The following is a 14379-nucleotide window of genomic DNA, read 5'->3' as shown; positions in this document are numbered from 1 at the left end:
CCAGCCAAAGCAAAGCCACGCACGCCCCCACTCCAGCATCCTGGCTTCGCTTTGGCTGGACGCTGGGGTGGGCGGGTGGCTTTGGAACGGCGCACCCAGAAGTCGCTTTCCCAGAGCGGCTTCCGGCCAGGCGCGCCATCCTGGCTTTGCTTCGGCTGGGTGGGCCTGCAGCTGAAGCGAAGCCAGAATGCTGGTGGGGTGTGTGCGTGGGCAGGTGGCTTCGGAGCGGCCGCCCGGAAGTCGCTCTCCCAGAGCGGCTTCCGGCCGGCCACGCCGTTCCAAAGCCGCCCACCCCACCCAGCGTCCTGGCTTCGCTTCAGCTGGGCGGGCGAGATGGCGCCCCGCACCCAGGTGGGGTGGGGTGGGGTGGGGTGGGGGTGAAAGCAGCTCACCTGCCTAGGGCACAAAATAGTCTGGCACCAGCCCTGTCTCCATCTCCAAGCAGTAGATTTAATGTTCCTCTCCCAACCTCAGCTGCAAAGCCACTCCCAAGCAATAAACAAAATTCAGCTTTGTTTGTGGCCAAATTAAGTATAAAAATATTGTTCTGTTCTCATCGTTTCTGTTGTAAGTGATGAAACTGTTACGCTCACTTCGCCGGTTTTCTTGTGCATGCACGGCACTCTGGTACATTTCGATAGACCTGTTGGAGATCAAAGGCATTATTTGGTTTAAGCAATAAAGTGACATACTTGGTAGCCTTTTGTAAATATCCGTTTGAAAAATCCCAGCTGTCATAAAAAATAACCAAGCTGTCAGCCTCCAAAGTCAGAGCGAATCAAGGAGGTTAGCAGAAATGAGACCCAACGTGAAGAATTTCCCTGTCACTATGTCTGGGAAGGCATCTGCTGCAAAGTACAGGCGCTCAAGTCAACAGGCGCTTTGATCGTGAGATGATTTATGTCAGCCATCAACCATCCAGCGTGCATCTGTCACCCGGACAATGTGGTATAAAGGAGAATTTAATTGCTTTTGGATTATAAATAAAAATGAACATTGCAGGAATGAATTACACAATCACTGTTCATTTGTACATTGTGCTATCAAGGGCAAGGGAAACCAATGAGTATAAAACACAAGTCATTTTTTCCCTCTTTCTCCACTCTTAACAGGAGGTACCATCGGGAATATTTTAATAACAAATGGCAACCATTGCATTTTCAGGCAGAGGAGAACCTGCACTTGTTGTGGAGGGGAGGTAGGGATACTGGATTGATGGATCAGGCGCGCGTCTTCAATCAGTCGCCATAGCTTGCTAATGGAGGAAGCAATCTGGAAAGGAAGGACTCATGAATGTCACACACCAAAGAAACTTTAACTTACTGATCATCTCTTTGTGGTCTCCACCTGTTCTTCTACCAAAGTCTGGACCAACCAGGACAACCAGTTTGATTTTGGAGTGATGAAGCCATCGTGTGTTGCTATTTCTTAGCCTTTTGATTGGTCTTCAGAATGTACCATTATGATTGGGTGTTGCCATATAACTCTGGGCCAAAATATGCAGCCCAGCCTTTTGGTCACTTTTCAGGGTGGGGCGAAGACTCCCCCTGAGAAGACTGGATTAATCGTTAAGGGGGGAAATTTAAGAATTGGTGGGGGAGCTCCCATTGTAGATGAGGTGGCCCAGTGGCATTCCTTTCTAATTTGCAATGTAATGCCCTGTAGGGATTTAACAGGGCTTGCTGCCTCTTACCAGGTGCCAATGGAGCAATCTGATATTCCACCAGGACCCCTCATGCTTGCAGAAGTCCCAGCACTGCTGAGTGTGGCTAAGGCCACAGCTAGACCTAAGGTTTATCCTGGGATCATCCAGGGTTCACCCTTGCCTGAGCACTGGATCCCCTGTGTGTCACCTAGATGAACAGGTTTGACCCCTGGATGATCCAGGGATAAACCTTAGGTCTAGCTATGGCCTAAGTCAGGAGAGACACAATTGGCCCACCGTTGCACACACCATTACACTACCAGCTGCCTGAAGATGGTGGAGCTGGGGGTGGGGTGGGGTGGGGCAGAGTTAGACTGGCCACTAGATGAGGGGAACAGAGGGTGGATTCCTGCACTGAGCAGGGGGTTGGATTCGATGGCCTTGTAGGCCCCTTCCAACTCTGCTATTCAATGGAACCAGTTGCCTGGTGAGGTTGTGGGCTCTCCCACACTAGAGGCCTTCAAGAGGCAGCTGGACAACCATCTGGCAGGTATGCTTTAGGGTGGATTCCTGCACTGAGCAGGGGGTTGGACTCGATGGCCTGGTAGGCCCCTTCCAACTCTGCTATTCTATGATTCTATGATTCTATGAAAATGAAGGAGGAAAAGTTGGCACTTCCTTTGAGCTATTATTTATCAATCCAACCAGTAGGGATGCGAAAATCGGCAAAATCTGAGTTTGTTGAGATTTACCGAGTTCCTCTTTGAAGCTCAGTCCAAGTTATGTCCAAACCAGATTGTGAGCTTCATCTTTTTTTTTTTTTTTTTTTGCATGAAAACCACAAAGTATTTGGGTATATATTGGGCATGCATTCTTCAAAAGTATACAATCTTCTCCCCTTGATTAAAGGATGCTTGTGCACACTCTGTGTGTGTTTTAAGTATGCATTTTTCATGCATGTTTTTTCTAATGTGTTTTTCAAAAGCATTTTTCTGTACATGAACAACATCGGGAGCTCAGGAATGTATAAGCTTTGACCACAGAGTGCATTCGCATTCAGTTTCAGGAGGTGCAAAGAGAGTAAATTCAGGTCATAAATGAACTGAAATGCATTTCTCATTCATCTCTTTTTTTAAAAAAAAGATTTTATTTAATACTTCAAACATACATCAATACAAATAAAACAATACTACATAATACACAAAATATAAGATAACATTTGATAACATATATTCTAGGTTAATTCTATTAACATAATCATACTTAACATAAAAGTGCTCCCCCAAACCACGGGATCTTATTCATGTTTCCAAAATCTCATTGCTTCCTCTGGAGGTGTTTTCCCTCTCCCCTTTGATAATACAAATTCTAGAAACTGTTTCCATATTCCCTCAAAATCATTTGTTTTTATCATTCCTCATCTAACTTTTATATTACATGTTAATTTATCATTAATAGCAATATCCCATGTTTCTTTACACCAATCTTCTATATGATAATCCCCTTGAACCTTCCCATTCCTAGATAGCATTAATCTTGCTGCTGTTAACAAATTCGTTATCAATTCTTTTGTCTCTTTACTACAATTTAGTTCTCCATATAATGATAACAATGCCACTATAGGTGTCTCTTCAATCTCCATTCCTAAAATTTCTTTTATCTCATTAAACACCATTTTCCATAATTTTTGTACAAATTCGCATTCCCACCACACATGTAAATACGTTCCTTTCTTTTGACAACCTCTCCAGCAGTTTGCTGAATTCAACTTATTTATTTTATTTAATCTCACTGGGGTTAGGTACCACCTCCATACAATCTTATAATAATTTTCTTTTATCCTCACAGACATATTTCTCAACACTCTTTGTTTCCATATCCCTTCCCAACTCTGTTGCCCTATTTGTTCCTTCAAGTCAGTTTCCCAAACCACCTTGCCTACACTTTCCGTCTCATTTCTCATTCATCTCTACCAACCAGTTGTTCTGCTTTATGACCAGCATTGCAGTCTGAAAAGAAAGTAAACTCCAGATGTTTATGGTTGGAGCATATGCAGGGATAAAGGGCATGTTGTTGGAAAAATTATATCGACAAAATTTATATCATTGGTATGTTTGGTTTTGTAGATATGTTTCTAATTGCAAAAATGTGTACATTTGGGTTAAGCTGGGCTTTGCCAATGAAGCAGCAGATTCTGCCTGGTTCCATCGATGATACACCAAGATCTGATTTGCATCTACCACTGACTCTCCAGGATCCCCCTCTGATCATACCTGCACAAAAGAGGCATTATTTTTTTTAAAAAAACCTCAAAAGTCGGCAACCTCACTTATATAAGGATGGACAGATCTGTCCGTTTTTGTTTCATGTCAGCTTATCATTTTTTTCAACCTTAAATTCAGTTCGTCATGAACATTTACATGGTGGAAGGGGGGTTTAAGCATATGAATTGGTATGCATTTTTCTGCATACAAACATGTACATTTTTGTATGTGTTTTTTTTTAAAAGGGGGCAGATTTTCAAGGATAACTGGGTTTAAGTTCACGTGTTGGTTAGAAAGAGCAAAATTATATAAGTTTGCTTTAAAACAAGGGAAATCCTATATGAAGATGCAGTAGTTGTAATCCTCTGCCTTAAGTCTTTGGAACTGCTTTTAAATCGTCATTCCATTCATCAGCATCAGGTCTCAAGTGCTAATATCCTGCCATAGCAAAAGTGAGAGTCTGAAGGAGAGCCAGTTTCAAATCTTTGCTCAGCCATGCTGAATCTTTTACCACCCTCTCCCAATTTAATCCCACTCCACCGGGTTGTTTTGACACCGTTACACTGCTCAGTGGAGGAAGGGCAGCATAAAAATGTTAGATCATTCTTTTAAAAAAAATCAAGGAATGGGAGAATTCTGGCTTCTTATCCTGGCTTGTTAACTGCCATTAAGCCAGAATCCCCCAGTTTGAACATAATAGGGACCTCTAAAATTCAAGCTAGAAACTAAACTCTAAAGCCCATCTGAACTACATCTGCTTAAAAGAGCCACAACTTCTCTCTCTCTCTCTCTCTCTCTCTCTCTCTCACACACACACACACACACACACACACACACACACACACACACTACCAGAACCCGGGGTCATCCCATGAAACTGATTGGTGGGAGATTCAGGATAAATAAAAGGAAGTACTTCTTCACACAGTGCATAGTTAAGCTGTGGAATTCACTACACCAATTAGGATGGCTTTAAAAGAGGGTAGAATAAATTCCTGGGGAAGAAGGTTATCAGTAGGTACTAGTGATAATGGTTATGAGCTACCAACAGTATCAGAGGCCATAAGCCTATGCACCAGTTGCTGGGGAGCATGGGTGGGAGGTTGTTGTTGCATCTGTGTCCTGCTTGTGGGTTCCTGGTAGACAGCTGCTGTGTGAACCGGTGCTGGACTAGATGGACCCTTGCTCCAATCCCGCAGGGCTCTTCTTACATTCTTAACTTGCCTAAAACTACCTTAATAACTAAAGGTGTAATCCTAGCATGTTTAGACAGAAACAAAGTTTCTGGCTGGGGCATGCTGGGAGTTGTAGGACTTTTCTTTGTTCTAAAAAATATAAGAGTCCATGCTCCCTAGCAATTGGTGAGTGAATAGTTTGTCCCTTTGGATGAGGGTACATGATCTACACGTGGAAGCTTTCCCCTGCTGAGAACAACTTTATTCAAACAAGCGAAAAACGTAAGAGGAGCCCTGCTGGATCAGACCAAGGGTCTTTCAAGTCCAGGATTCTGTTCACACAGTGGCCAACCAGCTGCCCATAGGAAACCCATAAGCAGGACATGAGAGCCAGTGTGGTGTAGTCGTCAGAGTGTCGGACTGGGAGTCTGGAGATCTGGGTTCTAGCCCCCCACTTGGCCATGGAAATCCACTGGGTGACTTTGGGCCAGTCACAGACTCTCAGCCCAACCTACCTCACAGGGTTGTTGTTGCAAGGATAAAGTGGAGAGGAGGAGGAGGAGGATTATCTATGCTGCCTTGGGTTCCTTGGAGAAAAAAGGTGGGATATAAATGCAATAATAAATAAATAATAAATAAATAAAAGTGCAACAGCACCCTCCTGCCATGTTCCCCAGCAACTGGTGTGCATAGGCTTACTGTCTCTGATCCTGGAGGCTTGCATAGGACTGTGCCCTAAGCGGATTGTATAGTTTACCTACACAAAAGCAGTTTATTTGTGAAGGTCGGAACAAATGTAGAGCTTTAGATGTTCCCTAATTTTGAAATCAGTGAGAGGTGGTTCAGTTTCCATTGCTGGCCTTAATGAGCGATAATGATGTGACGCATGATTAACTGGGTTGATAGCAAGTGCTTAGCAAGACTGATATCCCATGCCATCCAAACAGGACACTCATAAAAACTCTGCTATCTTCCATTTTAAAATGCTTCCTGAATGACAAGTGAGAGAGATCACCTATGTTTCCAGCACCAGCACACTGAAGGAGAAAAAGAAGAGGTTGCAAAGATTGTTTCCAGAAGAGAGCTGAAACATTGAGAGGTTTGACGTGTGGCTTGAATGATGACCTTGTAAGAAAGGAGACATTTCTATGAAAAAACACCCAGCTGTTAGATAGGAGTTTTAGGTATTTGTTCACCCAGTGGAGGCTGGTGGCACAGGTTTAAGAAGGGCTGTGAATCCATTCTAAGTTTCAGTCAGAACTAGCCAAAATGCTAAAGGAGCTATCCAAGGTGCTGAACCATATTCCCAAAATAACTTTGTCACCTTGGATGTCCCCTTTAGTGATCTGGCTGGTTTTGATTGAACTCCAGAATGGATTCACAGACCCACCAAAATCCAAGTCACCAGACTCCACTGTGTTCACTTACTCTAACTACTCTGCACATGATCCAACCAATAGATCAAGGACATAGATCATTGCTAGTATGGAATACACACCTGCCACACAGAAGAAAGTAAGTTTTAAAAAGTAAATTAAAAAAAAAACCACCCTCCCTATATTATTATTATTATTATTATTATTATTATTATTATTATTATTATTATTATTATTATTTTAATGAGCATTCTCATTTCAGGAAGTTTTCAGCAATCATGAAAATGCTTCTTTGTTAAAATTGCCCTCACTTGCCCTTACCCTCACTTGCCCTCAGTGATGTCATCATAGGCAAATCTGATTAGTTGTTTCTGCCTGAAAAGGAAAGGAAAGGAACCTCTCGTGCAAGCACTGAGTCATTACTGACTCTTGGAGGGACACCAGCTTTCGCTGACGTTTTCTTGGCAGGCCTTATAGTGGGGTGGTTTGCCGTTGCCTTCCCCGGCCGTTATTACCTTTCCCCCAGCTAACTGGGTCCTCATTTTACCGACCTCGGGAGGATGGAAGGCTGAGTCGACCCGAGCCGGCTGCCTGAAACCAGCTTCTGCTGGGATTGAACTCAGGCCATGGGGAGTTTCAGCGGCAGAAACTGCTGCTTTACCGCTCTTACTGATGTCTGGAAACTTCACCTCATTCACCATGGGAGCCCAAATAAGTCATTCATGTGACATTCAGGGAGAAGGAAACAGAAGTATCCAAGAAAACAAAATCATGGAAATGCAAAATCCAGAGGGGAAAGGTGGCACCCATTAATTGTACATTGCATGGCTTGGGCTGAATATCCTTCTTTAACCCCTTCCAACTGTGTGGTTCTTGACTCTTAACATTGCTATGAATGGTTTTTGATCAGTGTAGGTCACCTGGCAAGAGCCTTGGCCTTACTAATCTAGCAAAGTGCCCAGTGCTTCCCTTTATCATGAAGATTAGTTTTAACAAAGGTTAATAACCACTTCCAGAAGGGGGCATGACTCACCACCTCCCACATCAATTCTCTGAGGTCATCAAGCTGTGTGTCGCTGAAGGCCAATTTGGGGAGAGTCTCAAACAAGATCAGACTGAAGAAGCTCTGAAGAACCCCACCCCCAGAATCTAAATCATAGAATCATAGAATAGAAGAGTTGGAAGGGGCCTACAAGGCCATCGAGTCCAACCCCCTGCTCAATGCAGGAATCCACCCTAAAGCATCCCTGACAGATGGTTGTCCAGCTTCCTCTTGAAGGCCTCTAGTGTGGGAGAGCCCACAACCTCCCTAGGTAACTGATTCCATTGTCGTACTGCTCTAACAGTCAGGAAGTTTTTCCTGATGTCCAGCTGGAATCTGGCTTCCTTTAACTTGAGCCCGTTATTCCGTGTCCTGCACTCTGGGAGGATCGAGAAGAGATCCTGGCCCTCCTCTGTGTGACAACCTTTTAAGTATTTGAAGAGTGCTATCATGTCTCCCCTCCATCGTCTTTTCTCCAGGCTAAACATGCCCAGTTCTTTCAGTCTCTGAGAGAGTCAGAGAGAGCCGAAGTCTCCTGGAGTGTTGTTAACTTTGCTCAACTTGTATATATCACCAGTTGTCAGGGTGGGGCGAAGACTCCTCCTGTGAAGAGTGGATTAATCCTGGAGGGAGAAAATTGGCTGGCTGGGGAATGATGAGAGTTATAGGACTTCTTTCTGTCTAAGCATGCCTAGGTTTGTGCCCTTAATAATGTATTTATTATTTTACATTGTTTCGTATTGTGTTTTATGTATTTCTTAAATAAACCGCTTTGAGATCTTATGGTCTCAAGTGGTAAAAAAGGTCATTTAAATAAATCCATAATGATAAATATCTGTAGGGCTGCCAGTAATCTACAGAAGGCTGGCTAATCATCAGAATCTATTCTGATTTTCAAGGACATCGTGAGATTGTAACTTCTTCCAAGTTTAATGGAACTCTTCTCCCACCCTTTGCTTTCATTTTCTGCCATTCATTCCACTTCCTGGAGGATGACAGAAGTAAAAAGGGGGGGGAAAGAACAAGTCACACAAAGCTCAATCTATACTCATTAGGAACCAGCTATTGCTGGTGCTACCTTCGATGCTAATTGATGTGTCATTAAACTTTGAGAGGAGAAGGTTCCTGCTCCCGTGACAGCTGTTCCGCTGCGCGTTGGGCTGAGAAAGAACACCATTAAGCATAATTAAGGAAAGAGGCTGAAACATAAGGAGAGGAGCCTTTCCCTCCTCGAGATGAAAAGCCCTCTGTGTATACAAAAAAATGATGATTGCTCATAACTGACCCCACTGAAACATCCGTGAGGAGGCAGATGTCCGACAGACTGCAGATGGGAAGAAATGCCAAACCTGTCATTTCATCCCGTGCACGTCCTCCAAGCTGTTCCTCTGACTTCCTTAACCCATCACATGCTTGTCCTCCATTTGGTCCACTTCTCCTTTACTCCCCTTCCTTCTGTTTCTACACTGCACAGGCCAGGAGGTGCCATTATCGCCAGTTGCCGTGCCGAGTAACTTATTTTCAGTGACTTTCTACTGAGCTTGAAAAACTTCATGAAGACACTTGGGCCGTAGCTAGACATAAGGTTTATCCCTGGATCGTCCAGGGGTCAAACCTGTTCATCTAGGTGACACACAGGGGATCCAGTGCTCAGGCAGGGGCGAACCCTGGATGATCCCAGGATAAACCTTAGGTCTAGCTGTGGCCATGGTTGCAAAGACTGACCAACAGTCTATCTAGACTCACATTGGCCTGGTTCAAACAACACGCTAAGCCATGCTGCTTAACCACAAAATGGTCCCTTAACCATTTTGTGGTTAACCAGCATGGTTTAGCGTGTTGTCTGAACCATGGTATTCTGTTTCCTGCTTTGGGGAGCCCACAAGGAAGACATGAGTGCAAGAGCCCTCTCTCATGATTGTTCCATAGCAACTGGTATTTGTTGGAGCCAACATTTAGCCATCAGTAGTGATAGCCATTAATAGCCTTATCATCCATCAGTCTGTCTAATCCTCTGTCATAGTACCACCTGTGTGTGTAAGGGAGGGCAGGCCAAATAAAATGTCCCACTCCTGTTTGCCCATCCCTTCCAATTAGGGATGTTGCAAGTGCCCGATTGGGTATGGGAATCCAGCACACACCCCAGTCGGGCACTTCCAACATGAGTGTGGACCCCCACAATACTTGAGAGGTTGTCACACAGAGGAGAGCCAGGAGCTCTTCTCAATCATCCCAGAGTGCAGGACACAGAATAACGGGCTCAAGTTACAGGAAGCCAGATTCCGGCTGGATATCAGGAAAAACTTCCTGTCAGAGCAGTTCGACAATGGAACCAGTTACCTAGGGAGGTTGTGGGCTCTCCCACACTAGAGGCCTTCAAGAGGCAGCTGGACAACCATCTGTCAGGGATGCTTTAGGGTGGATTCCTGCATTGAGCAGGGGGTTGGACTTGATGGCCTTGTAGGCCCCTTCCAACTCTGCTATTCTATGATTCTATGATTGCGTGATCTGACCACTTGAAGGCCCTAGCAAACACTCGGCAGCCACCCACCGCCACACCAAAATCCCCCACTTCCCCTTCCTGGAAAGGGAAGGGGAAACCTCTGTAAATAAATTGTGCACTTCCAGAGCCTCGATCAATTGTGCAATCCTGTCCCCCTGCACCAGCAGTGGCCTTAAAGGTCCCAATGATACAAGGATAAAGACGCAAATGATTCATGCCTTTCCCCTTGAGTCAATGGAGCCTTTAAGGCCACTGTTGCCATGGAGGGGGTAAGTGCACAATTTATTAAGGCTCCCCAATTGCACAGTTCCCCCTCCCCGTTGCATCACCAGTGGCCGCCATTGAAGCAGGAAGGGGAAGTGAGCAGTTTCAGCATGAGGGAGGTCAGCTGCCGTGCACTCGCCGGGCCAAGCTGAGCCTCAGAAGAGGCTTGCAGGGTGCAGGTGGCTGCCATGGCGGGGTGAGCACCTGACAAGGTGCACCCCTACTTCCAATGACCTTTCTTCTGCCACTGGGTAGAATTCTTTATTTTCCCCAGCTGCCTCCATCAAACAGCCTTAAAACCCTGTGGGTCTCTTGTGAATACCTTAGTGTGGTAGTGTGGGATTCAGCTCTTAATGTGAGGTGGGTGACCCAATGAGAAAAGAGAGTGACAAAGTTTAAACAGCAAAAACTGTAAAAGTTTTCTGAAGAAGTATTATTAGGAAAAAGGTTTTAGTATCTGAATAGTTAAAGAATATAGGCACACCAAACAACAACAACAGAGCAAAGAAAATAACCAGGGTAAATACATCCAGATAATCTATAACTAGACGGGGTCTCCATTTTCTTTAGTTCATCCAGCAATATCTTACTGTCAGAGTTCTTAGTTTTTACAAATATTCAGCTTCTCCCAAACGGTTCTCTAATTTTCTTTCTCTTTTCTGTTTCCTTCTCTCTCTCTCTCTCTCTCTCTCTCTCTCTCTCTCTCTCTCTCTCAATCTCTCTCTCTCTCTCTCTCTCTTTCAGCCTTCCTCTACATTCCAGAAAAGGGTCTTCTAGCCTGAACTTTTTATATGTTAAAGCTAGCCTGTGTTCTTGTAACTAAACAAACATGAGGACTCACCTTCGGCTAATTCCTTCCGCTGAGCTCCTTGCAAACATTTCTAAAAACTGAAACTTCTTACACACTACAGACCATTTGGAGCCACTATATAAATAAAACCTTGCTGCTAGCTCCTTATCTTCCTAACCATCTGTTCAACCTCCTGCCTTCTCCCTTGTTTTCCAGACCTAATGGCACTGAGAGTTAGAGAAACATAAACTAAGCATTAACCTCATAATTCCCAAACTGGACTATACACCAAATTGGAAGGCAGTTCTATTCCTTCACCTGCCCTTTTAAAGTTATATAAGGCCATAGCTAGACCAGGCCTATATCCTGGGATCGTCCCGGGATCATCCCTGTGCATCTAAATGACACACAGGGGATCCCGGGAGCAGGCAGGGACGACCCCTCCATTTGCCTGGGATAATCCTTAGGTCTAGCTAAGGCCTAAATTGGTGGCCATCATTACATTTTATAGTTTATTCCATAGTTTAACTCTGAACTGTGTGAAGAAATACTTCCTTGTGCCTGTCCTGAATCTCCCACCATTCAGCTTCATGGGATGACCTGGGTTTCCAGTACTGACTGAGAGGGAGAAATGGTTCTCTCTGTCCAACTTCTCTACACCATCCATAGCTTCTCTGTCACTTCTTTATACTTCTGCGTCTCCCCTGACTTACCTATTTTCTAAACTAAGAAAGATATGGTGCAATTCTATACATCTTTAGACAGACAAAAGTCCTACACCTCCCAGGATTCCCCTCAGCCAACTCTAAACACTACGCCATATTGCCAAAAGCTGACACAAACAAATGGAGCAGCTAGCTATGTGTCTAAAGACACATTTAGACACATAACAAAGTTCACATTTTTGTGAACTGCCCAGAGAGCTCCAGCTATTGGGCGGTATAGAAATGTAATAAATAAATAAATAAATAAATAAATAAATAAAGACACAATTCTATGCATCTTTAGACAAAAAAATGCAAGAACATAAGAAGAGCAGGGCTCTTCTGTACATGTTTTTCCAAAGTGCATGCTTTCCCTCTGTTGACTAAAGCATCAAAATGTGCTTTGTTTCTTTTTTTAAAACGGGCATTTCAACGGGCACTTCTTCTTTTTTTAAAGTGCATTTTGTGAATGTGATCAGAAATTTGGAAATTTACAAACAGTCGCACAGGAGCATAAGGCTGCAGGATTAGCCATGCACCATTAAGGATTACAACTAGCTCTTCCAAGGGGTAGGGTCACTTGAAGGAAAGGTGCTACCAGCCTTCTTAAGGCTGCAAATGGTCCCAGACCTTTGCTGATACAACTTTCAAGCTAGAATTGTGTGGTGGGAGCTATCCAGGGTCCTGATTGATGCTCATCAGAACGTGCTGGGACTGTACAAGAGACTCACCTAGTCCTGGGGACTGTCTTCATGATGCCGGGTTGGTGCCACCTCCCTCTTCAACCCCATGCTTTTCCTGTCCTGGCATGGCCTACTGTTATCGTTGGTGCACTCCTGCACCCATGGCCCCTTTAAATTGAAAAAAAAATGGTGTATGCGACGGGGTTTCCTGTAGCCCGTTGTGTCTGACGTGTAGACTGGGGCAACGGCCTGGGTTAGCTGCAGCACGGGCTCACCCCTACTGCCGACCAGATTAACAGGTAGGTCTAGCAAAGCCCTGCCTGTGATACCGGACATGTTCATGCTCAATGGCTACACTGGCTGGAGATGATGGGGTCGTACTCCAACACATCTGAAGGCCACCAAAATGGGGGAGGCTGACAATATGTCTGCTTGATTTATGACTCTGAATACAGATTCCATAGGGAGTGCGTTACATGTGTTTCCCATATTGTTATGGGGTGCTCATTCCCTCTGAATAATCTCCAGTTGCCAATTGGGTACGTCCTGCCCTCAGAGGCAATGGTATACGATGCCACCTCAAGACTTCCCTGGAAGGAGGCACAACTAGTAACCACGGGACAGATGGGGAAAGCCATTGCACCTGCCTCTCACCTATAGCCAAAAGCAGTGTGCTGTCCTTGAGAGCAACATTGCCATGACAGTGCAGCATACCTTGAATCCCTGAAACTGGGCCGCTCTAAGAAGGATTGCAAGAAGGAAGAGGTGCAATGTGTCTCTCTGCAAACAGGAAGGTATGGCAATACCAAGGAAAGCTTGGACCATACAGGGTCATCAGGAAAAACTTCCTGACTGTTAGAGCAGTACGACAATGGAATCAGTTACCTAGGGAGGTTGTGGGCTCTCCCACACTAGAGGCCTTCAAGAGGCAGCTGGACAACCATCTGTCAGGGATGCTTTAGGGTGGATTCCTGCATTGAGCAGGGGGTTGGACTCGATGGCCTTGTAGGCCCCTTCCAACTCTGCTATTCTATGATTCTATCTATCTATAGTATCTACCCACTACCTGTCCATCCTAATGACATGCACTTCACTAGTATATAATAACCACCACTGATAGCTAGGCTCGGTATGGTTTATAATTTTACGGCTTGGTTAGATACAGGGCTCATCTGCACCAAGCAAGATATTCCACTATGAAAGCAGCATATAAAAGGCAGGAGCCACACTACTGCTTCATAGTGGTATTGAAGTGCACTGACAACTGTTGAGGCCCATTGACACAGACCATATACCACTTTCATAGAACTTTCATGGTGTTATGTCCTGCTTGGTGTAGATGTGTCAATGGGCCCCAACAGTTGTCAGTGCACTTCATTACCACTATAAAGCAGGATACAACACTGCATGGTATGGAGAATATAGATAGGGAGACATTTTTCTCCCTCTCTCAAAACACTAGAACCCGGGGTCATCCCATGAAGCTGATTGGTGGGAGATTCAAGACAGATAAAAGGAAGTACTTCTTCACACAGCACATAGTTAAACTATGGAACTCACTACCGCAAGATGTAGTGATTGCCTCCAATTTGGATGGCTTTAAAGGGGGGGTTGGATAAATTCCTGGAGGAGAAGGCTATGAATGGCTACTAGCCCTGAAGGTTGTGTGCTATCTCCAGTATTCAAGGCAGTAAGCCTGTGTGCACCAGTTGCTGGGGAACATGGGTGGGAGGGTGCTGTTGCACCATGTCCTGCTTGTTCCTCCCTGGCCGATGGCTGGCTGGCCACTGTGTGAACAGAGTGCTGGACTAGGTGGACCCTTGGTCTGATCCAGCAGGGCTCCTCTTATGTTCTTAAAGCAGTAGTGTAGATCCTGCAGTGCACTACAATATTGCTATAAAGCAGTAGTGTGGCTCCTGTCTTATATACCGCT

This window comes from Elgaria multicarinata, chromosome 5 (assembly GCF_023053635.1).
Source record: "Elgaria multicarinata webbii isolate HBS135686 ecotype San Diego chromosome 5, rElgMul1.1.pri, whole genome shotgun sequence".
Lineage (NCBI taxonomy): Eukaryota > Metazoa > Chordata > Lepidosauria > Squamata > Anguidae > Elgaria > Elgaria multicarinata.
Note: the sequence above shows the minus strand (reverse complement) of the source record.